Genomic DNA, 14,010 nt, shown 5'->3' with positions numbered 1-14,010 from the left:
GGAGAGGATAGAGAGGGCTGTCCAGGATGACGCCAAGACTCTGAATTTGAAAGGTGGGAGAGATACAGGAATTGTCAAATGATATTTTAAAACTACCAGATTTGGTTAAAGCTGACTTTGCACAATATACAAGAAACAACTTTGGTTAGCAACGAAGCCGCTCCACAGTGCATATTTGGAGCATTACAGCACCTGATCGGACCTCTGAGCTGTCTACAAGACTGCCTGACTTTAATGTGTAAACTAGAAGTGCATTCATGTAAGTCTGCCCTTACCTAGAGTATGCGTTAGCAACAATAAACCTAATAAGTTAATTCAGTATAAAAGTTATGTTTATTTTGGCCTTATGTTAGAAACAGGGCAGTGTAGTCCAACTACTCTGTCCTCCCAACAGAGATGGATAGAGAGCTGTGTTGCGCCTTATAATCCAGTGCGACGTATGTGTGGACATAGACACATTAGGCGCATTGGACAAAGCCTGACATTTTGTTTTTAAAAGCATGGCTGAAAAGGTCAATGCTGTGTCATCAGTACTTTAAGGTAAAAAAGGTAGCTCTACAAAGAACTGAGTTTTTACAGGGGTTATAACAGTCATGTCATTTTATTCTGTGTTTTGTTGTTTTGCATGTTCTGTCAAAGAGCTTATTCTAACAAAATTACCTAAATATATCTTAATAAAATGTGCCTCAGTTCCGGCTGAGTTTAAAATACCTTCTAATGTGCATAATGTGTTTCAATGTTTCCTGCAGATGTTAAACAGAAGCTGAGTGTTAAAGAAGAAGCTTCTTTAGACCACAAACCTTGTGCCAACCTGCATGACCCAAAGCCACCCCACATAAAGGAGGAACAGGAGGGAGTCCACATTAGTCTGCGAGGAGAGCATGAAAAGTCTGAGCAGTCTCCGCCTTTCTCACAGCTTTATCCAGACCAAATTAAAGGTAGAGAGCTTCCAGAAGAGAAAGATGGAGAACAATGTATCAGAATACAAGATTATGGAGATAATTCCCTTGCTTTAGAGACTCAAGACACTAAGAAGGATAAAGAGGACAATTATGTAAAGAACCCTCTCTCTGAACTGAAACACTTATCAGACTCTGGATATAAGAAATGTTTTGTAGGGAAGAAAAATGTGGACTCATGGAGGAAAGTCCAGACAGGAGTGAAGCTTAGCTGTGAAGACTGTGGCATAACATTTATTGGAAAATCCGATTTATACACACACATGAAAATCCATACAGAACAGAAGCCTTTCTGTTGTGATATATGTGGAAAAAGATTTAGCAAAAAAGCCTATTTAAACACACACATGAGAATCCATACAAGACAGAAGCCCTTCTGTTGTGATCTATGTGAGCAAAGATTTAGGCAAAAAGGATCTTTAAACAGACACATGAATATCCATACTGGACAGAGTCCTTTCTGTTGTGATCTATGTGGAAAAAGATTTAGGCAAAAAGGACATTTCAACAAACACATGAAAAGCCATACAGGACAGAAGCCTTTCTGTTGTGATCTATGTGGACAAAGATTTAGCGAAAAAGGAACTTTAAACACACACATGAGAATCCATACAGGACAGAAGCCTTTCTGTTGTGATCTATGTGGAAAAAGATTTAGGCAAAAAGGAACTTTAAACACACACCTGAAAATCCACAGAGAACAAAAGCCTTTCTGTTGTGATCTTTGTGGAAAAAGATTTAGCAAAAAAGTATATTTAAACACACACACGAGAATCCATACAGGAGAGAAGCCTTTCTGTTGTCATGTATGTGAGCAAAGATTTGGGCAAAAAGGAACTTTAAACACACACATGAAAATTCATACAGGACAGGAGCCTTTCTGTTGTGATCTATGTGAAAAAAGATTTAGGCAAAAAGGAACTTTAAACAGACACATGAAAACCCATACAGGACAGAACCTATTTAGCTGTGATCTATGTGGAAAAAAGTTTTGGCAAAAAGGAACTTTAAACACACATATGAAAAGCCATACAGGACAGAAGCCTTTCTGTTGTGATCTATGTGAAAAAAGATTTAGCAAAAAAGGAATTTTAAAGACACACATGATAATCCATACAGGACAGAAGCCTTTCTGTTGTGATCTGTGTGGAAAAGGATTTAGCCAAAAATCAAATTTAAACACACACGTGAGAATCCACACAGGAGAGAAGCCTTTCTGTTGTGATCTATGTGGAAAAAGATTTAGCCATAAATCAAATTTAAGCACACACATGAGAAACCATACAACACAAGACAAAGTTTTTGTTGTATAGCACATTTCAGTACAAGGATAACACAAGCTGCTTTACATGAGCTTTATATGATTAAAATGTAGGAAAATAAAAATGTAAACAAACAGTTGGCATAAAATTTAGGAAAAGTGAAACAAAATAAAACAGGAAGATGGCAACTAAGAGCAAATAATGATTTTATGATTAATTGACCTACAAACTTAAACTAATGATGTTTTAGTTAACAGTTTAACTAGAACAGTCAATTCTAAGCAACTGTGTTTATAGTCTTGATTTAAAAGAACTCAGGCTTTCAGGCACTTTTTACAGTCTTATGGAAGTTTTTTTCTAGATAGGTAGAATATAGGAAGTCAATTTTCTATGTTGTGCCATATTAACGCTATGATCATGAAAATAATTGAGGTCAGATTGAATTCTGACCACACAGCCACAAAGGAGAGAGAGTCAGCTGGGACGGCCCTTCTCTCAGCAGGATGCTCCTGTGAATCAACCCCTCACAGATAAAAGGTCAGAGCACGTCTGATCACCCCTTTTCTGCAGCTCTCTCACACTCCTGACCAGACCCTCAGATGACCACCACTTCTCTCCTGGGCTCCCGAGGAGAGGGATGGGGGGGGGGGGGTAGCCTTCCCCTGAACCATGAGGGCTCACGGGCCCAAAAGAACAGGAACTAGCACCTGGGAGAGATCCCTCTTCACCCGGGGATAACCGGGAAAATCAATTAAGTCTGCTATCTTAACCTCAGCGTCAGTAGCAGGAGGAAGAAATCCTGCCACGCCAAAAACAGCTCATTTATTTTTGTCAGCCTTTATAGGGAAGCGAAACCCAGACGGAGCTGAAAAGCCGGCAGAAGGACCAGTCTTCGAATGCTGAGGAGAACCGGCTTAAATCGGACTGCATCCAGGTCAGAGAATGTGGCAGAGAGCAGGCCTCTGATCCCAACCACGCTTTGCCAAGCTGCCCGACCACGCTGTTGGTTAGCTCATAGCTGCAGAGCTAAATGCTTGCCCGCTGCTGAACAGGGCAACCATTCTCCCTGCTTTTCAGTGCTCCTTCCTTGGATGGCCAAAGTGGACAGAACTTACATGAGGCACCGACAGGTTTGGGCAGAGAGCTGAGGGAGAAGTTAAAAGGTTTATTGGGAAATGTCTTGTAAATCGTTTTGTACATGGTTGCTTTAAAACAAAGGGCTAACGGGATAGCTCATTGCTAGCATTCGGTACCATGTCATTGTCAAGTGTGTTTTTATGGTTATAACAAAGGTTATCTCCACAAGGGTTTCATACATTGATGGGACAATAATGTTTACGTTATCCAGCCCACTCATTATGACTAAAAATAACGCTAAAGTCTTTAAAGTTGATGCCGAAAACCCGCTAGCCAAAATGCTATTAGCTTCTGTTAACATCCGGTTCTGGACATTCAAAAGGAGCTTGCTTTAAAGCATAAAGCTTAACCGTTCTGCTCAGCCATCCTCCGATGGTGCTATGAGCCTTATTTCCATATTAATATGGAGTATTAATGTCGGTTTAAAGGCAATTTTGATAACCTTAGACTTTAACCGATTTAGCAACCGATCGCTACAGCGACCCCAGGCGCCCGGAGGGAGAATCACATTAATAAGATCGGCCATACGGTTTAAATGATTTTACTGAGCAATTCAGTCTGTAGAATATTATTTACTCAAAATAATGTTCTGGTTAACTTGGGCTTTGCATTGTGAATGGATTGAAACATGCCAAATTTTTTTTTTTCTTACTTCATTCCATGTTTTTTTTTTTTATCAGATCTGCAGTGAACGGGATTGTATTATTCTGATTATGATCAACCACTTTTGTTTTGTCTTTTGTTGTTTTTGCATGTAAATAGTTCCTTAGCTTAGCTTATTTTTTTTGCTTAGTAGTTTAGTTAGGTTTCACTAGCCTAGTAGAGATAACAGCATTATATAGTAATGTTCTCTGGATGTTTATTTCTGTTATTAAATTCTTGAACTTGAAAAAAAGTTGTCACTCCTTTATTCTATGTGTGTGCAGGGTTTGCTGTTAAAAGATTGCTAGTGCTCGAATTCATTCCTTTCAACCATTGTCTTGATATCAGCTTAAGAGCTGAACATCACCAGACACTACCTAACAGACAGAGAGCTATTATTAAACATTAAATAACTTTAAACAGTAGATAATTGCACAACAGCTACAAGTTGTAAAGCGCTTTGGGGTCGTCGGACTAGTTAAAGTGTTATACAAGTACAAGCCATTTACCAGATTAGATGTGAATCAGAAAACCTGAGTAGTCTGGAGGGTTGATACACTGATAACAAGTCTGAGGTAATTAGGTGCTAAGCCATTCAGGCATTTTATAGACTAACACAAGTATTTTAAAGTATATTCTCTGACATACAGGGAGCCAGTTTAAGGACTCTAGAACCGGGTCGATGTGCTCTGCTTTCTTAGTCCTAGTGAGGACGCGCGCAGCAGCTTTCTGGATCAGCTGCAGTTGTCTGAACGACTTATTTGCTGGACCTGTGAAAACACTGTTTCAGTAAAAATAGGTGGGGAAATAACTTCAAAATGTCAAGTTGAAAATGGTACTCCCCAAGGTAGTATAGTAAGTTCTATGCTATTTATTATAATGATTATATTTTTCGTGGTATAGATAAATCTTTTGGTGTTTCATTATTTGCAGATGACGGTATTATTTGGCAGAGGGGGAAAATACAGAATTTGTAAGTAGGAAACTACAAGAGGCATTACGTAATGTAGAAGTTTGGGCTTTAGAATGGGGTTTTAGATTCCCAACATCCAAGTCTAAATTTGTTGTTTTTACAAATGGGAAATTAAATATTAATGTAAATCGCAAATTATATGGGGGTGCTATAGAAAGAACAGATCAAATTAAATATTTGGGTATCTGTTTTGATAAAAAAAAAACTTACATGGAAGATACATGTAGAAAAAATAGTTGAAAAAAGTAAAACATATTTTTTAAATATAATGAGATGTTTGAGAGGCAAAGAATGGAAAGCAGATAGGAAAGCATTAAAGACAATTTATGTTGGACTAGCTAAATAATTTTTTTAATATGGTTGTATTTTATACAATTCAGCTTCTTGCAGTTTATTACAAAAAAATAGATCGAATACAATATCAGGCGTTAAGATTTTTTGTGGAGCTTTACAAGTGGAGATGTGTGAGATGCCACTGGTGCTCAGGAGAGAACAACTAGCCATAAATTACTGGGTAAATACTAAAGGACATAGTGAAGTTCATCTTCAATATTTTACGCTGCATCCTTGTTAAGAAGAAATTACAAATTAATAGTTTTGGGTGGACAATCATAAATAAAGTAAAAGATGTAGGAATAGATGACTTTTTAATTAGTCCTGTGGTTGTTTTTCCTGTTATTCCATCATGGATCTTTAGACAGGCTTAAGTTGATTTAAATTTATTGTGAAAAGGGAGACAGAAAAAAAGGAGTTGGAAAGTTATATAAAAATAGAATATTCAGAATATATACAAATTTATACAGACGTTTCTAAAATGTTAAATGATAAAGTAGGTATAGCATTTGTAATTCCAGATTTAAATATTAATTAAAGAATAACAGATAAATTGGCAGTGTATACAGGTTAATTAATGGCTATTTTAATGGCTTTAGAATGGATTGAGGAAACAAGAGAGGGAGGTTATAAGTTATTCAGATTCAACTAGTACATTAATAAGTATTCTAGAGTTTAATTCAGAATCAGGGCAAGATATTATATTGGATATAATTCACTTAATTGTTAGGATTAGAAATTATGGTTCTCAAGTTAAATTAGTTTGGATTCCTGCCCACATTGGTGTGATGGGAAATGAGTTGGCTGATTGTTTTGCTAAGAGTGCTGCAAAAACGAATATTGTTGATTTAAATATTAAAATAAGTAAAAATTAGGTAAAGAATATTATTAAAATGTATATCAAGAACAAATGACAAGAACAGTGGGATAGAGGAGGGAATGCTAGGTTTTATTATAGTATCCAAAACAGTTGGGGAATTAAGGAAATGTAATAAAATTAATAAAGAAGAGATGTTATATCTAGAATAAGATTTGGACATACAGGATTAAATAGTACTCTTAATATAATTATTAAGCAAAATACAGGTTGTAACTATTGTGGAAAATTAGAAACAGTACAACATATTTTTTAAATATGTTCAGGAAAGAGAGATGTTACTTAGAGATTTAAGTAGGAATAAAAATAAATTAGGGAATTGTTTCGGAGATCATCTGGGGATGTAGTTTCAGTATTTTTAGTTTTCCAAGAAGAACGGGTATTATGGGGAGAATAATGTCTGATCCATACTCCAATCTGGAAGGTGGCAGTAATGCACCTATAAGTTGTTTGGCAACCGCCATAAAAAAAAAAAAAGAGAAGAAGAAGAGGAAGTGGACACGTTCTGAGCGCATGCGCTTCAGCAACTCGCCCGTGGAGGCTGGTTTCACAGAGGGAAACTTCTCCATCTTGTCCAGAACAACGTAGTCTGGTTGAGTCTGGGTGAAAGCTGCGCTCTAGCTGCTCAGTAGCTGTTAAAGCAACATTTGAAGAGAAGAGAACAACAGAGGTGTGGAGACAGCAGCTTCTACGGTGGCTGAGAGCAACAGAGGGAGAGACTTCAGACACAGATACAAGAGAAGACAAAGATAAACTGCGACTCAACATCATGGAGGCTGATTTCAACCCCAGAGTTCTGCTGCACAGATTAGGTTTGTATGCCTTCATGTCAGCTACGCTGCAACAGAGACAGAAACCATTTCACACATTGACCCTAGCTCTTAGCTATTAGCAGTAACTAATACATGGAGGACAAATATTATAGATATTCTTACTACAAAGTTTTATTGACAACGTTTTTTAGTATCTAAAAAAATGTCTCTTTGACTTCATGCTTGTAAATATGTTCATAATGTAAATAAAACTCCTGTAAATACTAATTCTGTTGTGTCTTTCAACATGGTAACACGTGGTGACAATAGTCTTGATTCTCTCCTGAGGTTTTCCCACGGTCCAAGACTGCTCCTTTGTCTAGCTGTTTTCAGTCACGGAGTTACAATATACACATTTATATAAGATATTTCTTAGATCTAGTTGTTCATAAAGCATGTAATGTGTTTCAGTGTTGGCTGCAGATGTTAAAGAAGAGGCTCCTGAAGAACAGAGTCCTGAGGAGGAGCAGCAGGAGTCAGAGCTCCTCCACATAAAGGAGGAACAGGAGGAACCCGGGGTCCATCAGGAAGGAGAGCAGCTCGTTGTGAAGGAGGAGACTGATACCAGGTTTCCATTAGCTGCTGCTCCTATCAACAGTAAGGATTTATTTAGTTTGTTTGTGTGTCCCGTGTTGCTTGTAAGTGATTCAAGCTGTGTGGTAATCAGGTAATTATTTCAGTGCAATAGTTTCAGAAAAAACAGCATAAAACCCGCCCAACTAAAAAAAAAAAAAAAAAAAAAAAAAGCAAATAAAAAAGACAGGCCAAATCTCCACGTCACTTGAACTCGTGTTAAAAGCGTACGACTGTTAAACACTCAATAAAGAACATGCCATTAGCACAAAACTAGTTTGACAAACTAGTCAAAAGCACCACCAAATCACCAGTTGCTTTTTTTTAATTAGCCATTATGCTAAATGTTTATGAACTACAAGCTTTATCAGCATACAAACTTCTAACCTGTCTGTAAAATCAGCCGGACCGTGATAGTTATATAAATATTGTTAGTGTATCGAGGGAACTGTCCCTTGGCTGCCCAGTCAGTCAGCGTCGCAGTCCACAACGTTTGAGTTCCCTGTCTATATCCCTGGTAATGCACAGACAGGAAATTCCTCAAGGTTTTTCTTGAATTGTCAATCAGATTAAAGGATTAAGGTAACGGCAAAGAAATGATATACTAAAAAAAAAGTACAATGGATGAAAGGTGGTAATAGGCGTTGGATGCATTGCAGCTGGAAGACCAACAAACATTCCCTTATTTCCCACACGGTTGTGTTAATGGCATTTCCACACAGGTGGACCAACAGAACACCATCATTGGGCTGTGTGTGACTGTCAAGCTAATAGCAGTTAGCATTAGCTTATGTTGTACAGGGAGTTTAATACTAAACTGTCATAGATACAGGACCTTCACTGACCTTTTAATGTTGCTCTCAAACATCCGCCGGATTGTCCTGATGCACCTTAATAAACTGGTTGCTCACAGTTGTTTTGCTTTTGCATGTGATCAACCAGATAGCACTGTGAGGGTTCTCAATTCAATTAAATGTTATTTATATAGCACCAATTCATGAAACATGTCATCTCGAGGCACTTTACAAAGTCAAATTCAATCATATTATACAGATTGATCAAAAAAATTCCTAAATAATGGAACCCAGTTGATTGCATCAAGTCTCTCCAAGCAGCATTCACTCCCTCTGAAAAAGCGTAGAGTCACAGGGAGAGTCGTCTGCGTTGTCCATGGCTTTGCAGCAATCCCTCATACTGAGCAAGCATGAAGCGACAGCGGAAAGAAAAACTCCACATTAACGGGAAGGAAAAACCATACTGAACCAGAACCAGGCTCAGTGTGAACGTTCATCTGCCTTGACCGACTGGGGGTTACAGAAGACAGAGCAGTTACACAGAAAGCACAGAAGCTCACATTGATGCAGGAGTACTTTCTATGTTATATGTTAATAGTGGATGATCTGCCTCCCCTGGATGATGTCACAGCTAACAGAACGCCTGCCAAGGTGTACCTACTATGAAGAAAAGAATGACAGAGAACAAAAAGTTAAAACTGAAATAACAATCAAGAATGCAAATTGGAGAACATTAGAACTTGGAGTGAGAAAAATAGATCCTGATGTCCTCCAGTAGCCTAAACCTATAGTATCCTAGCTATAGAGGTAGCTCAGGGTAACATGAGCCACTCTAACTATAAGTTTTGTCAAAAAGGAAAGTTTTAAGATTAGTCTTAAAAGTAGACGGGGTGTCTGCTTCACGGACCAAAACTGGGAGTTGGTTCCACAGGAGAGGAGCCTGATAGCTAAAGGACCTGCCTCCCATTCTACTTTTAGAGACTCTAGGAACCACCAGCAGACCTGCGGTCTGAGAGCGAAGTGCTCTGTTAGGAACATACGGGGTAATCAGAGCTCTGATATATGATGGAGCTTGATTATTAAGGGCTTTATACGTTAGAAGAAGAATTTTAAAAATGTATTCTTGATTTAACAGAAAGCCAATGGAGGGAAGCTAAAATTGGAGAAATATGATCCCTCTTGTTGATTTTCATCAGAACTCTTGCTGCAGCATTTTGGATCAGCTGAAGACTTTGAACTGCATTTTGTGGACTTCCTGATAGTAAAGAATTACAATAGTCCAGCCTTGAAGTAACAAATGCATGGACTAGTTTTTCAGCATCACCCCTGGACAGAATATTTCTAATTTTGGCGATATTCCTGAGGTGAAAAAAGGAAACTCTGGAAACCTGTTTAATATGGGATTTAAATGACATGTCTTTGTCAAAAATAACACCAAGATTTTTTACTTTATTGCCAGAGGCCAGGTTAATGCCACCCAGATTAAGTGATTGATTAAGTTTATTTTTTTGAGGACTCTGGTCCAAAGACTACAAGTTTGGTCTCGTCAGGATTTAAAAGGAGGAAATTTAAAGTCATCCAGTTTTGTCATCATCAAGACATAACTGTAGTAAAAGTAATTAATTGGATTGATCAAGATTTATGGATAAATATAGCTGAGTGTCATCAGCATAACAGTGGAAATGAATCCCGTTCTGTCTGATTATTTTGCCAGTAATTTCTCCAGTACATTTAACATTCAAGTGACCCACTGGAACCACTATTGTGGATATCATTGTCTAATTTATGGGATTGAACAAAGGGCAATTTTTATCTCATCTTGTTGGAAAGACAACACACATTTCCAGTGATACTGGCCATGGTGGAGGGATTTAATCTAAGCCTGTCATTAGAGTATGAGAGTCGGCAATATTTTTTACACAGTTAAAGTATTTGTGGGGAAAAAAACGTTTGCAAACCATTTAGAAACATTAAACTCTCCCCCGTAGAGGGATTTAGAAAAAATTTGACCATTTCTGAGATATATGTAAAGCGTGAGAAAAATTGACATCACTCTGCTTGTACTGGTATGAACAGTCTGCTCAGCGGTCTGAAGCACCTCAGCTTCATCCTAGAACTTGGCTTCATGAAGAGACTGGATAATGGCTATCAGATTATCCACATATACTGAAAGATGACGTGTGTATAAAAAAAGATAAAACATTTGTAAATAGTAAGTGTACACAAATTTAAACATCTGCCTCCTATATTTTTGGTTAATATTTCAATGAATTTGAACAATAGCTTCTCTGAATTAAGGCTATAGTTGGTAATCCTGTTCAGAAACACTTTTTATTATACTGGGTGAAATGGTCCTTTGATCCTGGCAGTAATCAATACATTATCTGTTCAGAAAAAGGGGGTTAAAAAATTTGATCTCTGTGAGAGCTGTGGGAGTGTAAAAACTCTGACCAGTCCTTTGATTGGTCCGAGTTTTGGTCCTACTCACACACCCCTCTCTGCCTTATGTTCCAGGGTTATCACCTTATCTATTAGTTGCCCTACATTATAATCATTCTGAAGCGCTCACCTAATCCCAATGTGCATGCAAGTTCCTTGCTAGCTTCCGCATGCTAGCCTTGAACTTCTAGTGTTTATGTATCCAGTTAGCTTAGCGGTTAGCTTCGATGTTAGCTGTTTATTGTTGCTCCACTGCTGTCATCATATACTTTCAACATGGCTGAGAGTCTCAAGAAGCGAACCGCGTTCATGTTTATGAGAAGAAGAGGAAGGCCCCAGTAGAAAGAAATAACACCAGACTGGATTTGGAGATTTTCACGCAATTCCCCCAGACAGGCAGACAGTTATTCAAAGGGGGACTTTAGCCATTTCTTACTAACATTTCAGGAACAATTGCCACTCGAACTGTAATACATTGAGTAAAATAATAATCTTGATAATAATCATCTATATTGGTATAGAGAGAGTGCAGAATGGCTTAGCCTGTTGTTGCTGTACCAACCCTCCAGACCACCCAGATCATCTGGTTGTGGTCTACTCTGCATACCCAGAACCAGAACCAAACATGGAGGAGCAATATTTAGTTCCTCTGCTCCACAAATCTGGAAGAAACTTCCAGAAAACTGCAAATCAGCCGAGACACTGACTTCCTTTAAAATCCAGACTGAAAACCCGCTGTTTAGAGGTGCTTTCAGTCATAATAACAGGAACAAGGACCAACATATTCCATGTCCATTGATCTTTTTCACCTTATACTATTTAATGTTTGTCATTGGTCTCACAACTAGTGACTGTTTCAATGTGTCTATGATGTTTTTTATGTTTTCATGATGTAAAGCACTTTGAACTTAATAAGAAAAAGTAGTAATTCAAGGAAAAAAATTGAACTAAATTACCTAAATCTATCTTCATTAAAATGTTCAGGCTGCGATCAAAATACTTTCTAATATGCATGATGTTTCAATGTTTCCTGCAGATGTTCAGCAGAAGCTGATTATTAAAGAAGAAGCTTCTTTAGACCGCAGATCTCCTGGTGACCTGCTTGACCCAAAGCCCCCCCCACATAAAGGAGGAACAGGAGGGAGTCTACATCAGTCTGCCAGGGGAGCAGCTCAATGGGAAGGAGGTGATTAATGCCATCAGGTTTCCAGTCACTGATCCTCCCATAAAGGCTCTGAATGATGAACAGTCTCTGCTGCTCTCACAGCTTTATCCAGACCAAATTAAAGGCAGAGAGCTTCCAGAAGAGAATGATGATGAAGAATCCACCAGGATACAAGTTCATGGAGATGTTTCTGTTTCTTCAGAGGCTGAAGACACCGAGAAGGATGAAGAGGACAGTGATGTAGAGAACCCTCTCTCTGGGCTGAAACATTTGTCAGACTCTGGACATAAGAAATGTTTTACAGAGAAAAAAAATGTGGAGTCAGGTAGGAAAGTCCAGACAGGAGGGAAGCTTAGCTGTGAAGACTGTGGCAGAATATTTGTCGGAAAATACGCTTTAAACACACACATGAGAATCCATACAGGAGAGAAACCTTTCTGTTGTGGTCTATGTGGACAAACGTTTAGCCAGAAAGCACATTTAAACACACACATGAGAATCCACACAGGACAGAAGCCTTACTGTTGTGATAGATGTGGACAAAGATTTAGCCATAAATCAACTTTAAACACACACATGACAATCCACACAGGACAGAAGCCTTTCTATTGTGATCTATGTGGAAATAGATTTAGCGAAAAATCTAATTTAAACTCACACATGAGAATCCATACAGGACAGAAGCCTTTCTGTTGTGATCTATGTGGACAACGATTTAACCACAAATCAACTTTAAACAGACACATGACAATCCACACAGGACACAATCCTTTCTGTTGTGATCATTGTGGACAAAGATTTAGCGATAAAGCAAATTTAAACACACATATGAGAATCCACACTGGACAGAAGCCTTTCTGTTGTGAGCTTTGTGGACAAAGATTTCGCCACAAATCTGTTTTAAATAGACATGTAAGAACCCATAAAGAAGAGGAAATGGCTCTGCTATGAGTAGTAACTTGCTTTGTGGATTTGCAAAATTGCAAATTGGTTTAAACCGTTACATTAAATATTAAACAATTTAAAATATTTTAACTTATATGTGCTGAATCTATCAAATCCAAATCAACAGTATTCTCAATTCTCAAATGGATATAAATTTAGCTGCATTCTCTGTCAAAATTTTTGATGTTTTGATGATGTGAGTAAAATCTGGGCCTACAGCCTTTCAAAAATTAACTACAAAGTTAAAGTTAAGTTAAAGTTCGCTCTGTTCTCTCTGGACATTTTCGTTGATTTCGGTGTGGGAGCTGTGCTGATACGCCATGTGATGCAACGGATTGTGAGATACCTTTAAAGCTTCCTAGTGCTGGTAAGGCACTTCGTGACTTGCGATGTCCCTAAGCAAAATTAGCTGTGGGAGGGAGCATACAGGCTCCTTTTCCTACCTGCTTCCTTACTGACTGCACTACTTGGACAGCACTGATCTTGGCAACTGAAGCGTACTTCCGCTTTGGCTGAAGAGTCCTTGCTCTATAAGGGTATTCGGATGGATCCTTTATAAAGAGTAGACCCAGCATTCGCCGCTATGAACTGTCAACACTGTTATTCAAACAAAACTCGCTGAATACTTAGTGGATTTCCACAGGCTTTTTTTTTTCCGGTTGAAAACCCTAAACCCTCTATATTTCTATATCTCCAATATTGTTGAAAGACCCCGTCAATTTCCCTTTCACAAAAAACATATTAACATCGTCTTGACATCAGCAAGGGAAATCTAAAATCGAAGATTGGTGGAGGTTTTGATGAACTTTGTCCTTGTTGTTTAACATTTGTTTTGTATAATAACATGCTACTTACACTAGAAGGATTAAGGCTATGAATTTTACATTAAGGGTGACATATTTGCATGTCCTCTCAGGTAGGCACATATTCGCTGTGTGCAGAATTATTGGGCAAGTTGTAGCTTTGAGGATGGATTTTATTACAAGTACAGCGCTATTGGTCAATCCAAAATGTCAATAAACTTCAAACCTTAACTAATAAAGTACAAATGAGATTTTAGCTTACTTAGGAGATTATCTATGTATATATTGGTGTGCAG

The sequence above is a fragment of the Fundulus heteroclitus genome, chromosome 24 (genome assembly GCF_011125445.2).
Source record: "Fundulus heteroclitus isolate FHET01 chromosome 24, MU-UCD_Fhet_4.1, whole genome shotgun sequence".
Taxonomy (NCBI): Eukaryota; Metazoa; Chordata; class Actinopteri; order Cyprinodontiformes; family Fundulidae; genus Fundulus; species Fundulus heteroclitus.
Note: the sequence above shows the minus strand (reverse complement) of the source record.